General features: G+C 42.5%; 1 long non-coding RNA gene across 2 annotated transcripts; it reads left to right on the forward strand.

Annotated features, from left to right (window-relative positions):
* The first annotated feature begins 230 nt into the window (after positions 1 to 230).
* Positions 231 to 19,100, forward strand: LOC140257950 (uncharacterized). Of its 2 annotated transcripts, none has more exons than XR_011905145.1 (3): positions 231 to 331; positions 12,536 to 13,007; positions 19,020 to 19,100. It is a non-coding gene; the product is annotated as an uncharacterized lncRNA (long non-coding RNA). The 2 variants fall into 2 exon arrangements; XR_011905146.1 differs by lacking the exons at positions 231 to 331; positions 19,020 to 19,100 and adding exons at positions 5,992 to 6,068; positions 8,226 to 8,330 and having other exon boundaries at positions 12,536 to 12,649.
* The last annotated feature ends 4,307 nt before the right edge of the window (positions 19,101 to 23,407 follow it).

Genomic DNA, 23,407 nt, shown 5'->3' on the forward strand with positions numbered 1-23,407 from the left:
GGTATTTGTAAGGGCTGTTGAATGGAGCTGGGGAGCTGCATGTGCCAATTGTGGTCTGTGACAAGCTTTTCTTCATTTAAAATGACCTCAAAACCAGCACTGAGACAGATTCATGAGTAGGAGGCTCCTCAGGCCTCCAGAGAGCCCACAGGTGCTTCATCTGCCCTGGTAACCCTGACTCTGCCCACACAACCTATGGCTGCTTCAGCTGGTGGGAACACAGTGTTCACGTCAGGTGCATGTGCTGTAAGCTTTGGGGCGCACTGATCTGATGGAGGAAGCGAATGACCCCATGTCTCACCTCCTGTGAGTGGTGCAACTGAGGAGTGAGGTAAGCAAAGAATTAGAAAATTCGAAAAGAATTAGAAAACCAGCTGGCTGTGGGGATGGCTACCCTATGTGTTTATTTTTCATGGCCCCAGTAAGCTTTTTTTGTAAAAGACAGAGCTCATTGCATTAAATTTGGAGCAATTGTAGGAGACATGACTATGAATCTGAATATTTTTTGCAGTTTTGCTCTTGCAATTAACTTGTTGGCATAGAAGTCATTATCTAGGTGTTGCCTGAGACAAAGAACTCCTGTCCATCTTTGGAGTAGCCATAGAGGCAAACACTTACCTAGTTTCGTGCAAAAAACCTGGTATGTTTTTTTGGCAAATGAAACCAGCTGGCATCATTGCCCTGCTTCAGACTGCATCCCAACTCCAAAGGTTGATAAGTTATAAATGCTGGAGCCCAGCATGACCAAATGCAGGCCTCCTGGAGCTGGGAAAAGCTCACACTATTTCAGCCACAGCAGGTGCATTCTGTAATCCTTTATTAAAAACTGCTGCCACACACACATCCAACATACAGTGGGGTCTTACGCCGATTAAATCCGACATGCTATGGAGTCACTACAGCCTTTTTCTTGCTCTTAATTAAACTAAAAAGAAAAAAAAAATAAAGAGGATAAAGTACTTCTACACGTTGAGGCAGGTGGGCGGAAATGATGGTGCCATGTTTGGCGGCTGCTGGGCCTGAAGTTCACAAGGTGGGGGAAGGTGTTTGACCTACTGCTCCTCCTGCTTGTGTGTTTAAATTAAATTGTAGGCTTTCTGTGAAAGGTAACTGACATCATTTAATTAAAAGCCTCTCTTCTGTTCTACCTGGACTTCTAATTCCAGTACAGTGTGTGGGCACACGGTGCTTTGTCTTCTCAGGGTATAATTAGACTCAGTAATGCAGCTGTCCTGTTTACAGTGTAAATCCCTATATTGATAAATGGAGCAGAGTTATGGAGAAACCCTGATGGTACTTCAGACAGGGAGAGTGGATGATCTTTGCAAATAGATGGTGGGTAGAAAGTAAATCATTATCTGCTAATAAGGCTCTGATTGCTGGGTGTTTTATAGCAGGGAAGATTAGGAGACTTGACTTTGCCTTGTTTTAGTCATGGGCACGTATAGGGAGCACATGGTTTACTGACAGGCAAGATCCTGAACTTGTGAATCTCTTAGAGAGTTCATCCAGGAAGCCTTTTGGTGGTGCTGGTGATGTCCTGTGTTAAGTGACAAATAGCAAGAGATTCTGTGTCCCAGTATACCCCGGGCACCAGGTGATGGAGTGAATCAAGTCTGGGAGTTACCATTACCCTGACTGTCAGGTGTGGGTCTGGTTCCTGAGGAGGGCAGAGCATCAACCACAGCACTGAGTGCTCAGAAGGATCAAGGAGAGGAGGTTGCTTCAGCTGTCGGATTGCAGAAGCAGAGAGTGCTCAGCAGGGAAGAGAAAGGGAACATATGGTGCAGTGGGAGGAGGTGACAGTGGTACTGAAGAGCAAGAAATTATAATAAGAAGCAAACTTTTGGTAGGGTGCTGACTTAGGAAATGTTGTGGCAGAGGGCAGGAACTGGTGAGGAGCACGGCTGCGTGCGCAGGGGAATCAAAGTGTGTAAGGATGGGAGCTGTGAACAGGGATGAATCTTGAGAGAGAAACTTGGGTGGTGCAGTCAGCTTCCATCATGCACATATTTCTCGTGGCATATGTCAGCCTGGAAGCCATTGAACTTCTGATGTGAATTCGAAGAGCGTTTTGAAAGCTTGATGATCTGTGCCCATATGTTGCTCCCTGAAGGAAGAAAAGTTGGGGACCTCTGCTGGTTCTGAATTTGATTCAGGAGGGGACAACAACTGTTTGTCTGGCATGTATGGCTGTAAGAGAGTCCTGGAGGGTGGGACTGGCTGTGGGAGGAGGTGTGCTGACAGCCCTTCCTTTCCCCATCATCCCTGGGGTGGTTTGCTGGACCCACAGGAGTAGGACAGGGAAGTAAATGGGGAGGAAGTGACAGATGAGGAGTTCCTTCCACTAGACTGAGTCCCATTTCCCCTTGCCCACTATGTGGGATTGTTGGATTGTATTATTTTTGATAGTTTTGTATCAGATTGTTGCATTTCTTGATTTGGCCATTGTGCAAAGGGATTTAACCTGCAGTGTCTAAAGCCAATCCTAGATGTTTTTACCCCACCGAGGAGATCATCTGAGAAAGAAATTCATCAGTGTGTTCTCTGACAATGGTCAAGAACTTCTTGATGCCTGAAGACCTGCTAAGGAACTATCCCAAGTGGGCTTTGGTTCCTTGTAGAGTCTGGGTATCAGTTATGGCTGAATGGGGGCTGTTTTCCTAAACTACCAGGAATTTGAGATCTGAAAAATACTGTTGTCCCAAATTAGGCAAAAAAGACCCACAAAAATCTCAACAATTTTAATTCAGCAGTTTTGGGAATTTTGGAGGAGGAAAAAGAAAAATGTTTCAGTAAATTGTAGTCACTAGATTTTAAGCCAAACCTTTTTAAACTTAGAAGAATGATCTGCTGATGACTTTAAATTTCAGAGAAAGCAAGCAGTTCTCTTAGCAGTCTGTTTCAAAGAGAAACAAATCTTTAAAAGTAGCTTAAACAGATTGCAGGTTTTTTTTCCCAAAATAACAGGTTTTTACATCACTCTTTATCTACAAAATGTTTTGATGTAGGTGAATTGGCATTTACAGATATGTTTCCTTAAAAAATTCTGCACCTGTTGTCCTTCCAGTCTGACTAACAGCAGCAGTCATCTGTGGCTTTTTGCAGATATATTTTGTATATAATGATGCTAGAATTATATTAAAATAAAAAGTTGTGGGTTTGTTTTGTTTTTTTTTCATAACAAAAATAACCTCGAGAGGGATGAAAATGAATATAAGATTGTCCACGAAATGCTCTGCAGAAAGCGCAAGTGACAATGCAAGTAAATTCATGCTCTGCTTTCAGGTCTGGGATAGTAATAAATTGAACACGGAGCATTATACAGGCAGTGTCAGATATAAAATATATTAATCTTGTCAGAGAGTGTACTAACTCTCCCAGATTTATGATCAGGTGCACTTAAGTGCTGTTCTTCTCATTAATCTTGATTTACAAAACACTAGCCTTCAGAACAAGGGTCAGAAAAGAGGAGAGAATCGTAGATGTGTCACTTGGATAACCCACCTTCCCTGGCTCGCCTGTACCTCTCAATGACATCCTTCCATCTTTAATTACTGAGAGGTCTTTAATCTTGTCTGCGTAGGGGTAGAATATGATGGATGTGAGGGGTTGCCGGTGCCGCTCTGAGTGTGTTTTTAACAACTGATGCCAGAGAGATTGGTGAGAACAACAAGATAATCTCAGCACTAACAGGGCTCAGTGCTGAAAAACATCAGCAGGAGAGGCGTGTTCTGGGGAGAGAAACAAAGGAGGGGAATGGTGGAAGCCACAGCCTTGTGAAATAATTCGGTTCCTGAAGCTCAGGATGAGCGTGGAGTATAAGATAGTGTCCATCTACAAAAGAATGCCTCTCTGTAATTCTTAAGAAGGTGGAGAGCTGGAAAACCCAACTTCTTTCAGTGCAAATAAACCTTCCTTTTCCTTAATTCCTTTGAGGGTATTTAACTGCTGAAGCATTTGTACATGGGCGAGATCGACTGAGGTGTTAAGATTCCAGTGGACTTAGAAACATAGTACCATAGAATGGTTTGGGATGGAAAGGACTTTTAAGAACATTTAGTTCCAGCACTCCTGGCTACAGGCAGGGACACTTCCCTCTAGCCTAGGTTATTCAGTCTGGCCTTAAATGCTTCCAGGGAGTGGGCATACACAGACTCTTCCAGTTCTCCAAATGTGAGTAGAAAATTGTGGCATTTTATCAGCAACATGTGAGAAAATTGAGAAAAGTTTGGGGACGTAACAGTCATCTGATTGGTGTGATTAAATTATGCAATAAGTCCACCCCAAAGAAATCATGTCTGAAGTTAATTCATCTCCATTAAAACAATTACTCCAGAGCTATTGACAAAAATGGCCTATTTTCTTCATTGCTCTCCTAAAGACTTTGCTCTGAGCTTTACGACCTCTCGTAGGAGCACTGTTACCATGGGTGTTCATGGATGAAAATTCCATCTTTGATCTAGATGGGTCTTAAGACACTAATTGCTCTGAAAAAATGGGAGTGGGGCCCTAAGTTGGCATTAGATGCTGACAGAGAGCTCTGAAAAAGACTTCAGTGCAAATCAGATATGCCCTTGGCTATGTGAGCCATAGAAAAAGCAGTTGTTCCCCATTCCCAACCAGCTGGAGCTGGTGTACCATTCCCAAGCTGAGTTTCAAGACACATTGAGTTATTACAATACTTCCCAGAAGTGACATGTTCTGGGACTAATGATGCAACCCAAGCAGCTGGAGTTCGCCAAGTGTCAGACGCAAGGCACAGCATTGGCAAATGTGGACAGTGTGCTTTTCTACGAAGGAAAGATGATGTTTCCATGAGTTCTTAAAAAAAAATAAATCCCTATTCTGGACCTGCATTTTGGCTGTGCTTGGATTCGTTCACTTCAGCCTCACTTGGATTCAGTTCAAGCCATCTGCTCCTCTCCAAGAGCTAATTTCCTGGAGGTGTTCTGGCATGCTGTTAGTGTCAATGGTTGTGTCTGTGGAGGACAAGAACTCTGACTGTCACTGCAGACTGTTGGCAGCCAAGCCTGCAGCACCTCTATGTCGCTCCTAATCATCCTGCATAATTAATGAAGAGAAGAAGGGATTATCTGGATGCCTGTGGGCTGTTCAAGAGAGGGAGAGCAGAACCTGTCTCCATTTGGGTATGCTGATCACCAGTGATATTAACTGTGTTGAAGATGAAGAGTCTACTTCTGGTATGAATTGCTATTACTAGCTTCTTTGATTTTTTTTGCATCAAAAGCTGCAGAGTGAGCCAGTATGGTAAAGATGGTGGTAGCCATGAGAACAACTACAGCACAGCTCCCTGTGCTGTGCCATTGGTGATAGTTTCTCTGATAGGTACACGGGATGTCAGCCCGTGTGACTCCACTGGAAGGTAGGAGGGAGTGGTAACAGAGGAATGCATGCAGGGATGTTCAAGGTCAAGAAGGAGTTTTTGAAAAGCTTAAAGAAACTGTTGGTTGTTGGAAGAAGAACTTTGAAGGCATTTTTTTCTTTTTTTAATATTGAATCCTGATGCTTCTTTTCTTTTTTTCTTTTTTATGAGGTATTGTTTACTTGTATTTATAAAAGAGTCTTCTGTTCTTCTCTGACTTTTAACAGGCAGGAAAGTCATTGATCTCTTTCATACATAGTGATTCTAGTTTTTATTATATCTATATTTTTATCTGCCTCATGAGAAAATCCAGGTAATGATAGGGCTTTCAAAATGGGAATGACCTGAGAGTTTTTTTTTGTGAAAAGGGTTGTCTGCTCAAGAGTCAAAGATACCATTGACTCATGTCCTATTGATGCAAACAGGACTAAATACAACACACAAACTGTAATCCTGGCTCATATGATTAGCTTTATTGGCATCTGATCTTGTAGTGAGCTGTTAGAACATTAGAGCCCTTTTTTCCTTCCCTTTTGTTCAGTGGTATCGCAGGATGAGAAGCTGAGCTCAGAACTGCTTCAACATATGGCATGGTTGGAAGAAATATTTTCTATTAGGTGGAGGACAACGATATTCCAGAAATTTCATCTTGCTGGTTTCCACTTCTTGAACCCTGAAAGAGGTAGCTTCTTTCTGCTCTATTTTGCTCTGTTTTAGGAGGTTCATGTTTGTCGCTTAGTTGGGTACAACTGTTTTCACTTATTGAAGTATATTTCAAAGCATTGGATATTCTTGCAAGGTGGCAAAGCCAAATGTCCTCAGACCTTTCTCCCACTGACATGACAGGTCAGGAGGGAGCCTAAAGTTGAGGGAGATGTGCATCTGTGGTTGGGGGGGAAAAAAAGCTTCAGTGGAGAACCATCCCATAGCAAACCAGGAAGAGTAGTAACTGCAAGTGCACCGTACATGGCGCTTAAATCTACCAGGGCGACACGATGTGTTGTTTGATTGATGCTCATGGTGAGATGTAGCAGCAGGATTTAAAGATTCAAATTTACTAGTTTCTAAATATGTAAAGCATAAATTAACACATACAGTGAAAAGATGAAAATGTGATTTTTGTCCCTGAGAACCTCTGCTTAGAATGTTTCTTTGTTTTGTCAGATTGGAAAGACATTGAATTGATTTATTCATTATTTCTCCCTATAGGATACTCTCCAACTTTCTGTGTGGCGTATGGTTTGAAATCTTTTCAGATTGGAAATTAAAGTCAAAAGGATTCCAATTCATCTTGACAGTGTCTTGTGTATTTTACACATGGGCTTAATGTATATAAAAAAACCAAGGGAACAATATAACCAAAACCAAACACAAGTAGTAATTGTTAATTTGATTCATTCCATCTAGAACAAATGTATGTAGATCTAGAATTTATTTAAAAATAAACAATAAAAGGACCAAACTATGGAAAAATAAAAAATTATGTCAAAATAGAAGTACAGCAGGATTATTTCCCAGTACTTCTCAGAACAGCTTAAAAAAACTTATTTCAAGAATAGTTTGTGTAGATATGCTCCTCCATCAGTATAGAGAAAGTAGGCTTTTTCAGCCCCCTTTATGGCCCTGACTTCTGTAATTCACTGCTTTTATACATTTCTAACTAAGGAAGGATTGTTTTTATTAGGAAAGTTTAGTGGCACCACAGTTTACTTGGTCAAAGCAGCATGAAGGCAAGATGGAGATTGATAGCTTTAGATCTAGAGGTTTTCCATATGCTTCAGCAGGACCTAGTTTATTCTCAGTATGGAGAAGGAGCAATGGGACATGAAGGCTGAGCTGGATTTATGTGTGCAGTTGCATAACAACAGTTTTGTTGTTGTTTTTTTTTCTCAAGGTCAGATCACATTAAATGTATGTATACAGTGACATTGTGGAGAAACAGGCTATAAAGTGATAAAATGTGCAGCAGGTTGTGGAAATGTCAAATGGATGACTATGTTGGCAGACTCATGAGACCAAAGCACAGGAGATGGCTTGGTTGTCTTCAGTAGTTGCTTGGTACAAGCTTTACCAGCAGTGAAGGCACTGTGTGCCTTGATGCCTAATTTGATGGAATGAGCTTTGAAAAAACAGATTAGAATGTCTTCCATTCAGCTAAGGAAGGGATAATTAGCTGAGAACAGAACAGGCAGGCGCAAGTCATGAATGCTGTGCTTTTTGGACAGTGTCTTTGATCAGGCTACTGTGAGATCTGCAGTCATAAGTCAGGATGTCCTATCTGCAGTGGATGGGGCTTCTTGTATATTGTGCTCAGAGTGTCCCCACAAATCCTTGTTTGTTTTCTTGTTCGTCCCTTCTGTTCCTCCAGCTCTCCTTGGAGTCATCTTTGCTCTCCCTAAAGAAGCTGATCTCCAAAGGCTGTTGTTGACTGAGTTAAATGGTTGTACCCAGGGGGCTGGATGGTGTTCCCCTCCTTGTGCCTTGGCTTTTTGGCTTTACTGTGGATGGTGGTGGGGAACTGGTTTTGGAAAGAAGTGTCTAAAAATGCATCCTCAGAGGAAAGTCCTGATGACAGGTGTGATGAGAGTGATACAGGAGAGAAAAACTGTCAGGTGCCTTTTATATTATGAGAGCTAGAAAGGAAGAAAGTGATCAAGACACGTTTGGGCTGCTTTTTTCTATTGCTTTGAAACTGAAGGAAAACCCTTTAATTAAAGGGTAGAGGAATAATCCTTGTGTTAAGTCTGAGTCTGCCAGGTACGGGAGGTGGTGTTTGAAAGAAGCTCCTCTGTTACCAAGTCTGTTGCAACTACATTTGATATCTCTCTCCTCTGATGAGGACCCTGGATGGAAGCTGAGCAGCTGGAGGGTTCTTTGTGAAATTCTGAGAAGAATGTGGGGAGGCTGTCAAGGAAGTCCTCACATCTCTAGTGAGAATACTCAGGTAAGCAATTCAAAAGGAAATTTCAAAGGAAGGCAAAATTGGGGGGAACTTCAGATATCAGGAGAAGATGGAGGAGAATGCTTGTGAAGTTACACCAGCCCAAACACCAGCCCTGAGCCACAGAGAGACTGTGTGTGAAGCCCACCCATCTGTGGGGCTCAGCTCACGCTGTGGGCGTTTCTGTCTCATTGCTGTGACAGTGCCAGGTAGGTCAGTCAGAAGAGCAGTCATATTTCCTTCAAAAAAGCACTGACCCCACCTTTGAAAACAGCAGTGATAATGAGTGTGCCCCAAGCACAGGTCATTTTTAGAGCTGGATCGTGCCTTACTTGCAAAGACACCTACAAAATGCTTTGAAAGACTGTGAAGATGGGCTGATGTTGCTCCATCTGCCATTCTTTTGGCCTCATTACAATGGCAAAGATCGTATTAGAGGCTGAGCAGCTCGTCAAGTCAGGGAGTTATAGCTGTAGGCATTTCATAATGGAGAAATGGGGACTGGGTACGTTTAGATATTTGCATATGTGCCACACCCATTGCTATTTAATTTGCATACATGGTGGTTAAATAATACTCATGCAGTACTTTTAAGGGGTGAGGATTTTATGAGTTTGCTTATGATTTATATCTTTTTTTTTCCTTAAGTGTAACTTTACGCAGTAGCTTGGAGAGCATACAGCATAAAATTTCACAAAAACGATCAAATAACACTTATCAGCCTTAAGTATCCATTTTTAATTGAAAACAAGTGTTGTTTTCATAAAGGAGCCAGACTAACAGCACTGCAGGTGGAATGCTGTTGCTTATCCACTGCAAAATCATCACACGATACGATTACCAAATTCCCCACAGGCTGCACTGGAGCTGAGCAGGCATGAGGGGCTCATGTCTATGCATGACCTCCTACTATAGGGATGCTGAGCTGGAATGGTGGTTTAAGGTCTGCTTCTTTCTTGTTTGCTTTGCATTAACCATATTTCCAGACTGAATGCAGGAGCAAGTGCTGGTGTTAGTCCATGCCTAGATGGTAAATGATGCTCATGTGATTCTGGTTAGGGTCTCATGTGGGAAGAGAGAAGCAAGAAATGTTTAAGGTGTTATCATGCATTGCTTTTGTTCGTTTGTTCTGTTTTAATGTGAATTTTCTACATTTTCATTGAATTCAAATGTAGAAAGTCAAACCACCAGCTACTGTTTGATTGGCTCAGATGGCAGATGTCCTGATGGCTCAGAAATTGCAACACCCTTCTGAGAAATGTGTTTTCCTTTGAAATCTCTAGCTGTTCTTTAGTACAAAGGCCAGTTCTGCACGGTCATTTATTTCTCTATAGGGTGCAAGTAGGAGCACAAGCAGCTCCACAAAACTCCGGAGCAGAGAGATGCGGTGCTCCTGGCACTGAGGAAATGGAAAGTGCAGTAAGCCCTGCCCAGGAAACAAAATATTTCAGTGCTTTCTTCCCTAAGGATGTAGGCCCATGTTCTTCTCTGTGCCTTTAGGCACGTAAACATCTTTTAGCTCTGAGTACATCTTTGGTCATGTATTAAAACCCTTGGAGTACCGAGGCATGCCACCTCCTCCTCAGCAAGCACTCAGAAACCTCACATTGCAACCACCCTCTCTCTAATGAAAAGGAACAAGAGCAGCTTTTCCCTGGCAGCCCAACAATAAATCTGCTCTGAGACAGAGAATATTTCTGTGTGGCAAGACAGTGAAATCCTTATGTGTCCCTTCGGTGACAGAAGTTCCACAGGCATCTGCCCCTCACTGCTTGCTGTGCTATCCATAGGCTGTCTGAAAGGTTGAAGTTTGCCTTCAGTGATCTTTCAGCTCAAAAATAACAATGTGTCTCTCTGGAAACCTGTGCTGAAATTGGTTCGAGTCAGTAAGAAATGCTCTTGGTTTCTCCATAACCTCTCCACACCGGCAATAACTCAGATATGAACATGCAGCCCAGCAATACTGTAAGGCTTTGACACTTAGACCTGAGCCCTCCTCTTCCCCTGCTCAAGCCATTGGTGGTGTGATGGACATGGTGAAGGTCTGCTCTGTGCTGATCAGCATCAGTGTACCTGGGAGTGTATTTCCCAAAGTCCCAAGTGTTATTTTGCCCTGATGGTTGGTAGCCCTTCCCATGGCAAGGGGTTGGAACTGAATCTCTTTAAGGTCTCCTCCAATCTAAGCCATTCTATGATTTATTTCCTGTGTTGGGATACTGCCTTCTCATCATTTGAGAGCAGCTCTGCTGCTTCATTTCTGTGCTTATGTGAAGCAGCAAAACCATTTGCTGATTTTCTTTGTCCATGTTGCTCCGGTGGCTTCCAGCTCCTCATTGCAAATTACAAATGGGTGTCAGTCTTCTCAGCTTTCATTTTATTGATGGGGAAATGGATGTATTCATGTAAGCTCAGAACAATCACTTTAAGTCTGTCTCTTCATCATCTTGCTTTGTACTTGAATGGCTTTCCTTAAATTCAAGACATGAATGATCAAAGGCGTGTGAGAATACAAATGTGGGTTCTACTGGTAAACTGCTGTGCAGGATTTCTGAGTAAGACCTTGGTGATTTAGGAACCCAGCTGCACCTTTGAAGATGTGATCCCCTGGAAACAACTGCATGAAGCAACGCTGGATGCATTGCCCTGGGCCTTCCCACCCTGATGCTACTGGTTGTGCAGAGGTGTTGTGCTCTGTGGAGACTGGAGCAGCAGGATGGGTTTGTCCTCCTTCCCACACAGCCCTGTCTGGCAGCCCTCTGAGGTGTAAGCTGACACCTGCTCAGGCTGCAGGGCATTGCTACTACCTTAAAATCCCCTTGATACCTGCAAGTGTCCTTGGTGCCGTCAGCTGCTGACTGCTGCCCTGATGTATGCAATGTATGAGTGAGCCCACAGCTGTGGAGCTGAGCTGCTTTCTGCCTCCATCTGTCTTTTCACATGGCTGAGGCACGGCTGAGGTTTGGGAAGTGGTCTGAAAGGAAGCTGGTTGCTTGGTCTTTGCAGAGCAATGGGAACATGCTGTAAGGGTGCACCCTTCCCAAGTCTGAATAAAATAGAGCAAGACACCAGGTCAAGGAAGAGACGTCCGTAACAGAAAGGGAAGTGGGAAAGAAAGCCATACATATTCAGTGAAGGAGTGGGAAAACACATTCTGATTACAGCCGTAGCTCTAATGTATGCAAATGTAATAGTTTCCTCCCCTACTAAGGCATCATGTATTACATACATTACATGATGTACTACTGTGTAACAACATTGTTTATGACTCCTAGGAGAAGCAAATCATAATTCACAGCCATTAACAAAAATAATAGTGCTTTCACCCAGAGGAGATTTCCTTAGAAAGCCTGTACAGATTCTATCTAACCTAATTTAAGCAATGTCATGAGTTGGAACAGATCGCTATCAAGTCTGTCATGCTTGTCATAACATGGCACTTGAGTTAGAAGACATCCCTTCCCAGGAGAAATTCCTGCTAAGGAACTGTATTATTTAATGGAGTTTAAGATTCCTTTCAAGTTTCAGAGCTTGTTTACTTGAAAATTGTTCCAGTAAAAAGCAACTGTTAGCCAGGTTCCATTTAAAGAGAAATGAGTTTCCACGTACGTGATTATAGACTGCTATTCCTCAAAGTTATAATTAACCAGGAGCTGTGCAGAGGAAGTTGCTGCGGATCAGATGCTTTGCATCTGGCATGTATTTTCTCAGGGATGAGGTTTCCTGGAGCCTGCGAATGGATATGGGTATTTACGTGAAGAGATGTTCCTCTGTGACAGCCACCTGTCTCTGTCACACCTTCCCTCAGCCCTCCTCCTTTTTATGCAAGCAGCTAATTAACTTTCAGTATTTGTGTGTAATGAGAGAGAGAGCCTAAGAAGAAAGCGAGAGCCTATGGCTTCACCAATATGGTGCCAACCAGCTCCGGAGTGAAGCTGATTACTTCAACCCTTGGGTGGTCACCTTGAGTCAAATGAGCAGCTGCATGGGGTTTGCTGTGGTGGGAGGGCTTCGTTTATTGGGGCTGTTTGGGAGTCTTCTTGTGGGAACGTTGGCAGCATGTCCCATGCTCTCCAGAAAGCAGAATTTGGGCTTAATGCGATAAATAGAGATGGAGAAAATTGAGTTACTTACTCTTATTTGTTTAGCTGTGCAAGAGCTTTTGGTTTTACATCTCTGTTAGAAATTAATCAATATATTTTTCTTTTCAGATCCTTTAGTGGGCATTAAGGGATATTGAACAAGAAGTATAATGGCAGCAAGACATACAGAGGTGTGAAAAGATGTGGAAAGGAAAGAACAGTGCTTCCTCTGTCTTCCCTTTTCCCCTACCTATTAGCAAACTTCTTTACTTGGAGCAGACCGTGGTCTTTGGAAACTTTGGTGCCCAGCTCTGCAAATGTGTTCAAAGCAAAGTGGCCCCATCCTGCGATGGAGCATAGGGCTGATCGAGCCCCACTGAGGTCAATGGAAAGGCTTTCAGTAAAGGCAATGGGCTTTGGCTCAGATGCTATAAGCATTATTGTCACCCTCCAGCTGATCCTCTTGATACCAGTTTTTGCCATCCAACCCTCTGACAGAAAGAGAGAAAATCTGGTCCCTGTTGGTTAAAGCAGCAGCTAAACACAGACTTCTGACAGATTGAAATCATCGCTATGGAGAAATCATCTTTCCAGCACTGAGGTACAGAAACACAACTACTCAGCCCCTGGGTTGGGACAGGGAACTGCTGGAGGCTGGAATTTGGGCAGTGTGGTGCTGTCCTGGGAATCTCATGAGGTGTGTCTTGAGTGTCCTGAAGGGAGAGGTAAAGAGAAAGAACTTGCAAAGTAGCCAGAGGAGTGTCAGGAAGCCTGAAAGGAACGGGTATTTAAAGAATATTCAGGACAAAAAGAAAATGCCACAAGTGATCAGAGTTGCTCTTATCACCAGTCCTGACATCCTGATACCAAACAAGGCTGTAGCAGAAAGCACACAGGTCCTGCCCTCGTTCCTGTTTTAGCTGCACCACAGCTCGTGGGTTCTGTCGCAGGTGCTGCAGAGCTGTCAGGGGCACAACCCCCAGCTGCGAATTTTAAGCGTCTTCTAACTTAAACAAGAAGAGAGAGCTAAACAAATCCCTCTTGATTCAATCAAATACCTCTCTCCAGTCAGCAAGAGTAACAGGCTTTGGGTGTTAGGTGGCTGGCCTGAGTGGATTAATAACTTACTTTGTCTTATCAGCCGAGTTTCATCCCAGAAATAAATCCCACCTGATCTCTGCGGATATGGCACGAGATGATTCCAGAGAATGCAGAGGACGAGATGCTCACTCTGTGTGGTGCAGGGAAAGGCTGTGTGCTGGCCTGGGGCCGTGAGGTCAGGGCTGGGACTTTGCCATGGCAGCAGCACGCTGATGGAGTGAGACAGGACTGGGGGAGAAACCCAGCAGAGAATTTTTTTCTCCCTCACTCAGACTCCCACCTCAAGGCTCAATTTCCACGATGCCTCCCATGGGAAATTCTATGCTGTGTTTTAATTAGCATTAGAAAGACGTTTAGAGAAGCTTGAGGCTCCCTCCTTTGCTTTACTCATCCAATATGCTCACTCCACTCAGGCTTTTATTCCAGGTCTGCTGTCTGCAGTTCCTTTCTTTTGTTTCCGTTTGTCAAGCTTTGAAACAAAGAAACAGGGCAACATTAAGAACGATTTGGTAAAATATGCGCTTGGGTTTTCAGATGATTTCTGTATGAACTTTTCTCTGTACGTGCAGCCGTGCTCTGGGGCTGAGCTCCTGGCAAAGCAGTGGCAGACTGAGTCCACTCGATGCTCTGCTCTCCATGGGACCTCAAAGGATGGGCTCAGCCCTCACTGGGCATCAGCACCCAGAGCTGAAGAGAAGGGTGGTGTCCTGGTGGGACCGCTGTGATGAGTGGTGGCCCTTAGCCAGTTATTAACTCCCACCCCCAAATTAATATGAGACAGAAATATGTAAAAAAAACTTTCCATTTTGCTGAGGTCACCAAATATGGATTTTCTCCTTTTCCCCCCTTTATGCTGCAGAGCTTCTTTCTGATCTGGAAATGCTTTCATAGTCGTTGGTTAAGTTTAAATGCCTGAGATTTTTGAGCTGACCCGTGCCCTCCAGAGGATACCTGCATTTGTTTTTAACCGGTCTCTCACCTCCTTTGCCTTTCTCTGCCCCGATCTGCTCCATTGAGCCCTTCTGTGGAAAGAGGTAGAAAACTCTGTCCTTTGGTCTCCCATCCAGTCCTGCTTGTTAGTGCATCTGGCTAGCAGGGGGATGCTATTATTACCTCCAACCTCACGTACTTCTACTGGTATCAAAGCCAGCATCAGTGCTGGTGATGCAGTGATCTGACTCCAACAGGAGCTGAGAAAAGAGGAGTTAAAATTAACAATATAAAATTGAAAGTGAACACAAAAGGGATATGAGAATGCAGGTACAGAGCCATAAAGGGAGCAAGGTGAGTGAGGTAAAAGTGGGGATGAAAAATAAATGGGTGACCCAATGATTCAATGGTATTGGCAGCATGGGGACCCATGGGGCTCCTGTGAACATCCAGCTTCCCTTGGCAGGGGATGCTCCTGCCCTGAAAAACACAACCTGGGAAAAATCAGTGCTATGATGCAAGGAAACAAAGCTCATGACTGTGATCCTTGGTTTGGCAAAAGCCCAAGCTTTCCTTGATTTGTCCAACAATCCTGATCAGGACTACACAACAGGGTTTACGTTTTTTCTTCTTTCCAGCTGGAAAAACACCATTTCTCTCTGTCCAAATAGAAGGGATGATTTTCTTGTCAGTCTCCAAATTGGCCTCCTTGGGACCGTGCTCTGAGTTGGTGATGTCTACATTAAAGAATAGAGACAACTCTCACCTTGCCAAAACAGAGAAGGAAAGAAAAATGGTAGTTAATGGTACCTCTCTTCTCAAAAAAGAAAAGCATTACAAAAAAATCCTACAGACAGAGGGCTCTCAGACTGTGCTGTTCCTTAGGGTTTTACCTTCTTCAGAGATGCTCCAGCCCGATTAAACTCCTAGGGAGACGTGTATGTACATACATGTGTGTGTATATATATATATATATATATATATATAAACACATAAGCCTATAAAAAAAAAACAACCATAAGAACCTCTCTGTTGACTTCAAAGGCATTTCAATCCGTAGTAGTAATGCAACTGTATATTTGTAGCTGATTTGAGGATTTAGGGAATCTCTCTCTGAACTACTTCTGAAGGTTGTTAGAGATTACAGCATTACTCCAGGTAGTTCTATTAAATTACAAACCCTGCTCCGATTGCAGCCCTAGTCTGTCTGTGCTGCAGTCTTTTTATTTCTGTCTTGGACTGAAAGTCCCAGACATAGTGATGCAGGATTAATAATGGATTGTGATGCTCCTCGAGGAGGACTTGTTTACTGCACAGAGGAACCTGGAAGTGGCAGGTCATTCTGAGGGGAGGGAGTTAGAAAGTCACATAGTAAGGGTCAGTGCCTGTCCAAGGGAACTGTAAGGAAACCATGGGTCTTGAGCAGCCTTTCTGGCAGCAGAGATGAGATGAGTCAGCGCTGTAGTGGTGGAAGTGCCAGGAAATGGTTTTGTAGGAGAAATCATGGTGCAGAAGTGTCTGGGCCTTTCCATTTTCTGCCCTCTAAATGTGAGGCAGGGAAAATGAGGAAGTGTCTGTACATATACATGTGTGTGTATGTATATAAATCTATATTTGTGTGTGTATTTATGAGAACTGTTGCCTTAGAGATACCTATGCCTGATTATTTCAACTTGCTTACGAAACCTTAAGCTGCAAACTGAAGAACCCACTCTGAGACAGCCTGTGCTCAGGGGAATTTGGGAGAGCTGTCAGACTTTACAGCATTTGCCATTTGCTCAGATTTTAATTCTGCCCGTGGGTGTCACGGTGACAACCTGCTGCTCCACACCCCATCAGCATGGGAAGCTCCAGGATCTGCTGGTTCTCAGCCTTCATCCCTTCCCACCTGATGGTTGTGGGATCCAAGCAAAAGAATCTGGATACAAAAATTTGCTCACATATGTAGGTATTATGGAATAGCTTCTTGATTCAAATGGACAAGCACCTACAGGCAGCATGAAGGTATTGGCTTGGAGCTGCAGAGCACAACTCAGCCAATTGCTTCAGCAACTCAATAGCAATTTATTTTAAAGATTCCATGGCTGTGAAGTATTTGCGTTGCTTCCTACTAACAAATGAGTAGTGAAGCACTTACATGTGCAATGCTAGTCATGCAAAAGGCAAGGATGATTTGGGGAAAAATCCTTGGGATGGTTTTCTGCTATTAATCCTCTTACCAAAAGGATAAAGCAGAAATATTAGCTGTTCTCCTTGTCTGGAAGATCTTTGTGACTTTGATCAAATCAGATGGCAACTGAATCTCTTATTGTTGTGATTTGTTGTTAAAAATACATCCAAGATTAAAATGCTGTAAGAAAAAGGTCAAACGGACAATAGGTGCACATTCAGTGTTTGCAGTTCAATGAGTATAGTAGCAAAGATGTTTACAAATCATTGGAAATAGGAAATAGCTCCCTATTGGGCTCTCATCATGTTTTCAGGCCATGTCCCCAGGCAGGGGCACCTATACTCCACTGAAGAAATCCTAAGAGCTGTGCCTTGTGCCTTACTTGAAATGCTGTGTATGAATCTGAAACATCCCATATGTATCTGACCCTCGTCAAACCAGCTGGAACACATAATAAATTTTCAAGCTGGGGAAAAGGTAATGAAAGAAAAGATGCATTAACTCATATTTTGAGCCTGCTGTAAATTATATTGTACCGGGGAGGAAGAATTAGGGAGATTAAAGGAAATACTGTACTTGATGTGGGCGAATCTGTGGAAGAAGTGTCTGTTCCTGAAACATGAATATTTAATAATCACTTTTCTGGGCACAGGATGGATGTTATTAGTGGGTGAGAAAGTGAACGATGGTGCAATGGGAGGAGAGTGGATGAATTGTAGGTATTGCCTTATGTAGCACTACATTTGAACGCATTGACTGTATAATGGCGGTTGTGAAAGTAGCAATGAGGCGCTTCTGAGACGAGGAGAGAGGCTCTGAGCATCACAGACAGCTTCTCTGGGGCAGTAAGTATTGGGCACTGAAATAACATGAGGGTCAGGGCGAGAGTTAGGCAACAGAAGTAAAGACTGACTCTGGCCAAGGTAAAGCTTGAGGGCAAAACCTGCATTGGTAGCATCAATAGCTTTAATTTCATAGTATAACACTGGTGTAATGCTTTGACTTTCAGTGAACACTGAAGCGTGATAATGTAGGAATCAGGAGTTTGAATGGAATGGCTGCAGCTAGTTGGTGTCTTTATTAAAAAAAAAAAAAAGTGTTTTTCCTCACTTATTTTCTCAAGTTCAATTAAAGCTTAGAGCTATTTAGCTGTGTAACAGCACGGAGGAGATAACAGGTAATTGAACAGCAACTTGGAGCTGCTTCTGTGCTGGCGCACGTCCATGCGAAGGCAGTGGCATCTCATCAGTCGCTCTGCAAGACTGGGGGCAGAGAGCTGCTGCTGCAGCTGCATAGAAATGAACCCACTTTATGTTTGCATAAGGCTGAGGTGTCATGCATGTTGTTCTTGCAAACCAATGTTTTTTCCATTGGTGAAAGTATTAAGAGGAGCAGTGCAACAGGAATGGTTCTAACTGAGCACCTGTCACATGAGCTCCCAAGGATGAAACCTTGGTAAGTCAGGCCAGGGGAACACTGGGCTCCTAGGGCTGCAGGGTAAGGGCTGTGCCACTGTTGCTCTGGTGTTTTGTTTGGCAGGAAGACTTCCTTATATGCCTTTCTGAGCTTAGTTTAAAGTATGTTTTATTAGAAAGAGCAAGCTCCTAAGCCTTGTGTAATCTCACCACACTGGGTGTTCTAGTGCTACAGAAGCCGGTTATTCAATTGCAGATAAGCCAAAACAAAACAAGGCCCTAAAAACCTAAAGGAAAATAAATCCCCTCAGGGATTTCTCCTGCTTCTTTTGCTTACAGTGAGCAGTACTTGATGCTGCAGGAAGGCAGTACCAGCACTAAAGTTACTGGAGCTGGGACGTTGTTTCCTGTGGAGAGTCACTAATCACAGCTGTGTAGGCTATATATTGCACTCAACTCTAGATCAGGTCTTGTTTTCTGAGGGAGATTTTTCCATTCTACTGAATGCTTAGATATTTTTTTCTCTTAGCTGATGTACGCCTTTCAACCTGAACTATATCAAAGTCAGCATTTAGCGCTGTGTATTTACTTTAGCTTGCATGCAATTTGCAAATGATATACTGTACTTTTCTACAGTTAATTTGTTCATTTCAATGTATAATGCACCCATGAACTTTCTGAATTTCGTGCTGAAAATATGATAAGTGGGTTATATTATGTAGTGAAGGAGCTGTAATATGAAAACACTTCCATATCATCAATTATGTACCAGCTTAATACAAAATGATATTAATACATGAATCAATAAAGGAAGTTGTATAATAGGATTCTTATGAGAACATGCAGCGGATGTTTATTAAAGATGTAAGTTTTATGTTAAGAAAGAATGCTTTGCTTTATTCATTTATTTGATAAGCAGCTCAGCTGCCCTGAGTGAAATGATTTGGTTGTATATTCACAAGGAACTCTCATATGTATTTCTCATTTTTTCTCACAGAGTTCAGAAATTTAATAACCAATACAGATATTATAAAAGCCCGGCTATTGGTCTGTGGTCAACAGTGCAGTTTTCTTTGAGCAGTGAGGAAGAGAAATGTGTCTGCGTGTGATGGAGAGTGGCAATCAATACTAAGATGTGCACCCAGCTTGTTGGGAAAAGTAATGGGACATAAAGGAAAGCACGGAAGAGCTGATGGGAAGCCCCTGGGACTCAGAGGCAATCTCTCTTCTCCCTTGCCAGGTAAGAGAGACCCTGTAGGGAGCTCCCAGGCTAGCAGCTGGGAGGTTGGTTTGCTAAATATAGAACAAAAATTAAATGATAATTCAATCAAAGAAAATCTCTGCTCTTCACAGGACTCTTAGGTGTAGCTGCTGTGGGGTAGTTGAAATGAAAGTTACTCTGAAGCAGTTTTACAGGGGTACAAAGCAAGAAAGCTGCAAGTTTTATTACTCATTTTCTTCTCCTGGCTGGTCAGCTTCCAACCCTCCAGCTGAGGAGCACAGCAGGGTTTAAACATCCATGCCAATCTGTCCAACCCCATTTCCCAGCCATGCTGGTGTGGGAGGCAGCAACTGGACCAAACAGTGTCCCTAAAGCAAAAGTCACTGAAAATGCCATTCTCCATGCAGTCCCTAGAGCAGACATGAGGAGCAAATGAGTAAGTAGGAAATCTCACTTATCTGTGTGATCGTATGTCCAGTTTCTCATCCCCAGCATGCTGCAGTGTGATGGATAAGTATCTAAAACACGGGAAAACCTGAAGCAAGGAAGCACTCTTTTCACTGATGAAGATGCATCATCACTGGGCATGGTTCAAAAACCATTAAAGTTTCTGAGTGGTTCCAGCGGGAATGAGAACAGCCCTTTTTCTGAAGAAATAGAGGTATATATTAAACCTTAATTGAGAAGAGCCTCCACCAGGATTTTCCCTCTGAGGGGAAGGAGCTTTTGTGGATATAATTGTCTTGAAGGGAGTAATTATTCCATGGACATTTCCCAAGGTGTGAGTGATGGCTTTTTTTGCTGCTTTTCCTGAGAGTGGAAGTGCTGTAGCTGTCTTATCAAGGACTGGTGGCATTACCTGGCAGGCAGGGGACAGGCTGCTGTTTCAACACACATACACAGCAGTAGGAACAAGTTTCGTATTGTTTGGCTGAATATTTCTCTATTATTCTTTCCCCTGAAGCAGAACACAGTTTGCAGCAATTGATTGACTTAGCTGGACAGTGAGATAAAAAATTACAAATAAGACTGGCTGGAAGCTCTTCTGCTGCTGCGATTAGATGTAAAACAGCCACAGCCAGAGCTGTGTTTTGCCCGGGGTCAGATCAACAGACCACAGATTCTGGTTTTCTTTCTCTCTTTCTTTCTTTTTCTTTTTTTTAAACATGTTAATTTTTACACAATTTCAGGAGGGCTGTCAATCATCATTCTGAAAAACTCTGCAAGTGATGGAGTGTGTCACCGTGAGCTGTGGAATTATCACTCCTTCCTCTTGGTTGGGAAGACATTGCAGAGTGGTGATAAGGCAGGGGCAGAGCTGGTGGAGATTGGAAAGAAAAAAAGGGACATAAATCTGGGATGGGATAGGAGTGGGGAAGTTGGATCCCTGAATAGAGAGCTGTCATTGACACATCACTCAGTGGTCTCGCTTGTTGTAAGCAGCAGGAGAAAAATCCTACAGGCCACTCCCCACCTCTTGCTGGGAAAGCTGCTGTTTAGAGATTGCCTGAATAAGGGATGAGCCTGGGTTGATCTCCTCAGCGTAATCCAGCCCTCCTGGATGTGACTGAAGGATGTGGAGGAGGTGAAAGACACTTGAAACAAGATAGCTTAAAACCATTTTGTATCTAATTTGCAGCAAAGTTTTCTTTCATCATTTTCCTCTTTTCCTCCCCAACCTCCCTATTTGTCTTATCAAATCTTGGCAGATAGCTGTGTGAAATGGGGAGCTGCTGTTGGGAAGCAGTTTTTCCAGTGGTATAATAAAGCAGTCTTACCTCAATGAATTTAAAAGACTGTTTCTGCTGCCTCAAGAAATGCTGATTTAGGACTCGAATGAGTCATGTTTTTTGCAATTAGCAGGACACCGTCTAGAACTTACAGAGCATCTTAGGCAGAAATAGACATTGTCTCTTCTTTTTTTTTTCTTCCCCCGTTATTTTTCTGTTTTACTTTCATTCAGCCACCAAGTGAGATGCTCTCCAGGAATAAAGAAGCTTTGGCAACCAGGCTAGGACAACTCTCAGTTTTGCTTCAGAGTTGATAACATTATCCAGCATGGCTCTCCAGGAAAAGATACACTCATGGGCAGGCTGGAATATTTGATAGTATCATCTGTCGTATCCCTATGTGCAAATCCATAAACCTCATTCTGGGACATCAGGAAATTCAGCTGCAATGCTCACTAATAGAGCAATTGCAAAAATAGTGATGTCAAGTGTTATATTGCCGTAGATCTGAGTAGCTCCTTATATATATAGCATTATCAGATACAGTGGCAGACAACGAGATTAGCTCAAATGCCATACAATTCATTAAGCAAACTAGTTTTCATCTCAATGCATTCAGATCTGTCACATTTCTTTTAATGAAACCCTGAATTTTTTTAATAAAAATGCTTAGCAAAAATAGAATTTCAATAAGAACCTGATAACATATTTAAGCAGATATCAATTAAAAGTTTCATTATAAGGGATGGCTTTCCTTGAATTTTTCACAAGCTGTTGAAATTTTAATCAGTCATTAAAAATAATACTTTTTTGGGGGGTGAATGGGGAAAGGGAGGAAATAACTTTCAGAAGTTTAGAGAAGAGTTATGTATAAAACCTGAAACATGATAAAACCTGCTTGGGATTGTTACAGCCTAAAGGACATCCACAAGGTTACATGTCTCTGTACTAACATTCTTCAAAGCATGGAAACAGTTTCTATCCCCCTCTCTCAGGATTTCTCCTGTCCCATTTTGGGATGGGAAGGAAGGCAACAGCTTGCTATTTTCCCAAGGACAGAAATTCTGAATATAGCTGAGTTTTACTGTATGTCATGAAAGAGAAAATCAAGGCTACAATGACCACTTCATACATTGTGAGCAAGTTCAACACATCAGATCCATCAGAGTCATCCAGCTTCGAACAGGGCTCTGCTCTTACTAATAGAGTTCTCTTGAGTTTTCTATTAGAACATTTCCATTAATGCTCAGTGCTTGCGTTTCTAAGAGATACCATTGGAAACGGAGGAAAACATAAGGTGAAATACTAAGCAACAAAGAGGACATTTGACTCAAATGTAACCTTTGGAGAATGGTGAGTATGGAGAAAGGAGGTCAGCTCTGTAAGCCTAATGCAAGCACTAAGTCATTTGTGCTCCAGTTTACTGCCAATTATTGTAGAAATGAAAAGGAATATGCTTTTGGAAGTTATGGAATGGCAATACTGACCATTTTAGTGTCTGAAAAAAACACATTTCCTTTGCTTTCCTATATGAAGCCATGGCTATTTATAATAGGAATTGTTTGTGGTTATTGTAATAGCATTCCTCCTTGCCACGTCCTGATTAGATGAAATATTTCTTGGTTTATTATTAATGCACATTGCCTCAAAGAATAACTTCAGAAGGTAGGAATAGAATGAAAGCCCTGTGTTAAACTAGTAACCACATTGAAAAAGCATTTGGTTTATCAGACTCCTGCTGTGCCTGTTATGTGCAGATTTTGAGGTAGCCAAGTGAAGTAACATAAAGCTTGGAACATACAAGCCCTAATGATGGCTTTGGCTCTGTATTCACCATATTTACAGCAGAAAAAAAAATGAAAACTCACAGAAAACAAACAAATAAAAACACAACAAAAACCTCTTCACATTTTAAAAGCAAAATATGGCCTCAGGAAATAGAAGGTTTATATTCCGGCCAATTCCTATTGCAGCTTCCCAGGGTGGTATTAAACCCTTTATCAGTTGTCATGGACAAAATCTGCACTTCCACCTTTCAATGCCATTTGATTGAACATGCGCAGTGAATGATAGGCTTGAATTAAAAAAAATAGGAACTCTGCACTTCTGTCCATGTGTACATGCAGCCCATTGGGATGACATGTTCAACCTAAACTTCCCATATCGTTACTCATGCAGGATTGCTCCATAAAGCTGATTTTCCTTTGCTTCTTAGGAAACCCCTCTAATTATGGCTTCTGCTCTTTCCTTCCTAGTTCTACAGAGCACAAAGAGAAAGACAAATTGTGACGTTGAAAAAAACGAGTTTCTAAATTTCCCAACAGTTTTGTAACAGAAATGAAGCAGGGAAATGTCAGTATCATTTGTGATTGGAACATCTAGATATGGAGCACTTGTTGTTTATATAGATTGTATCATGTCACTATTTCCTAG

Source organism: Excalfactoria chinensis, chromosome 12 (genome assembly GCF_039878825.1).
Source record: "Excalfactoria chinensis isolate bCotChi1 chromosome 12, bCotChi1.hap2, whole genome shotgun sequence".
Taxonomy (NCBI): domain Eukaryota; kingdom Metazoa; phylum Chordata; class Aves; order Galliformes; family Phasianidae; genus Excalfactoria; species Excalfactoria chinensis.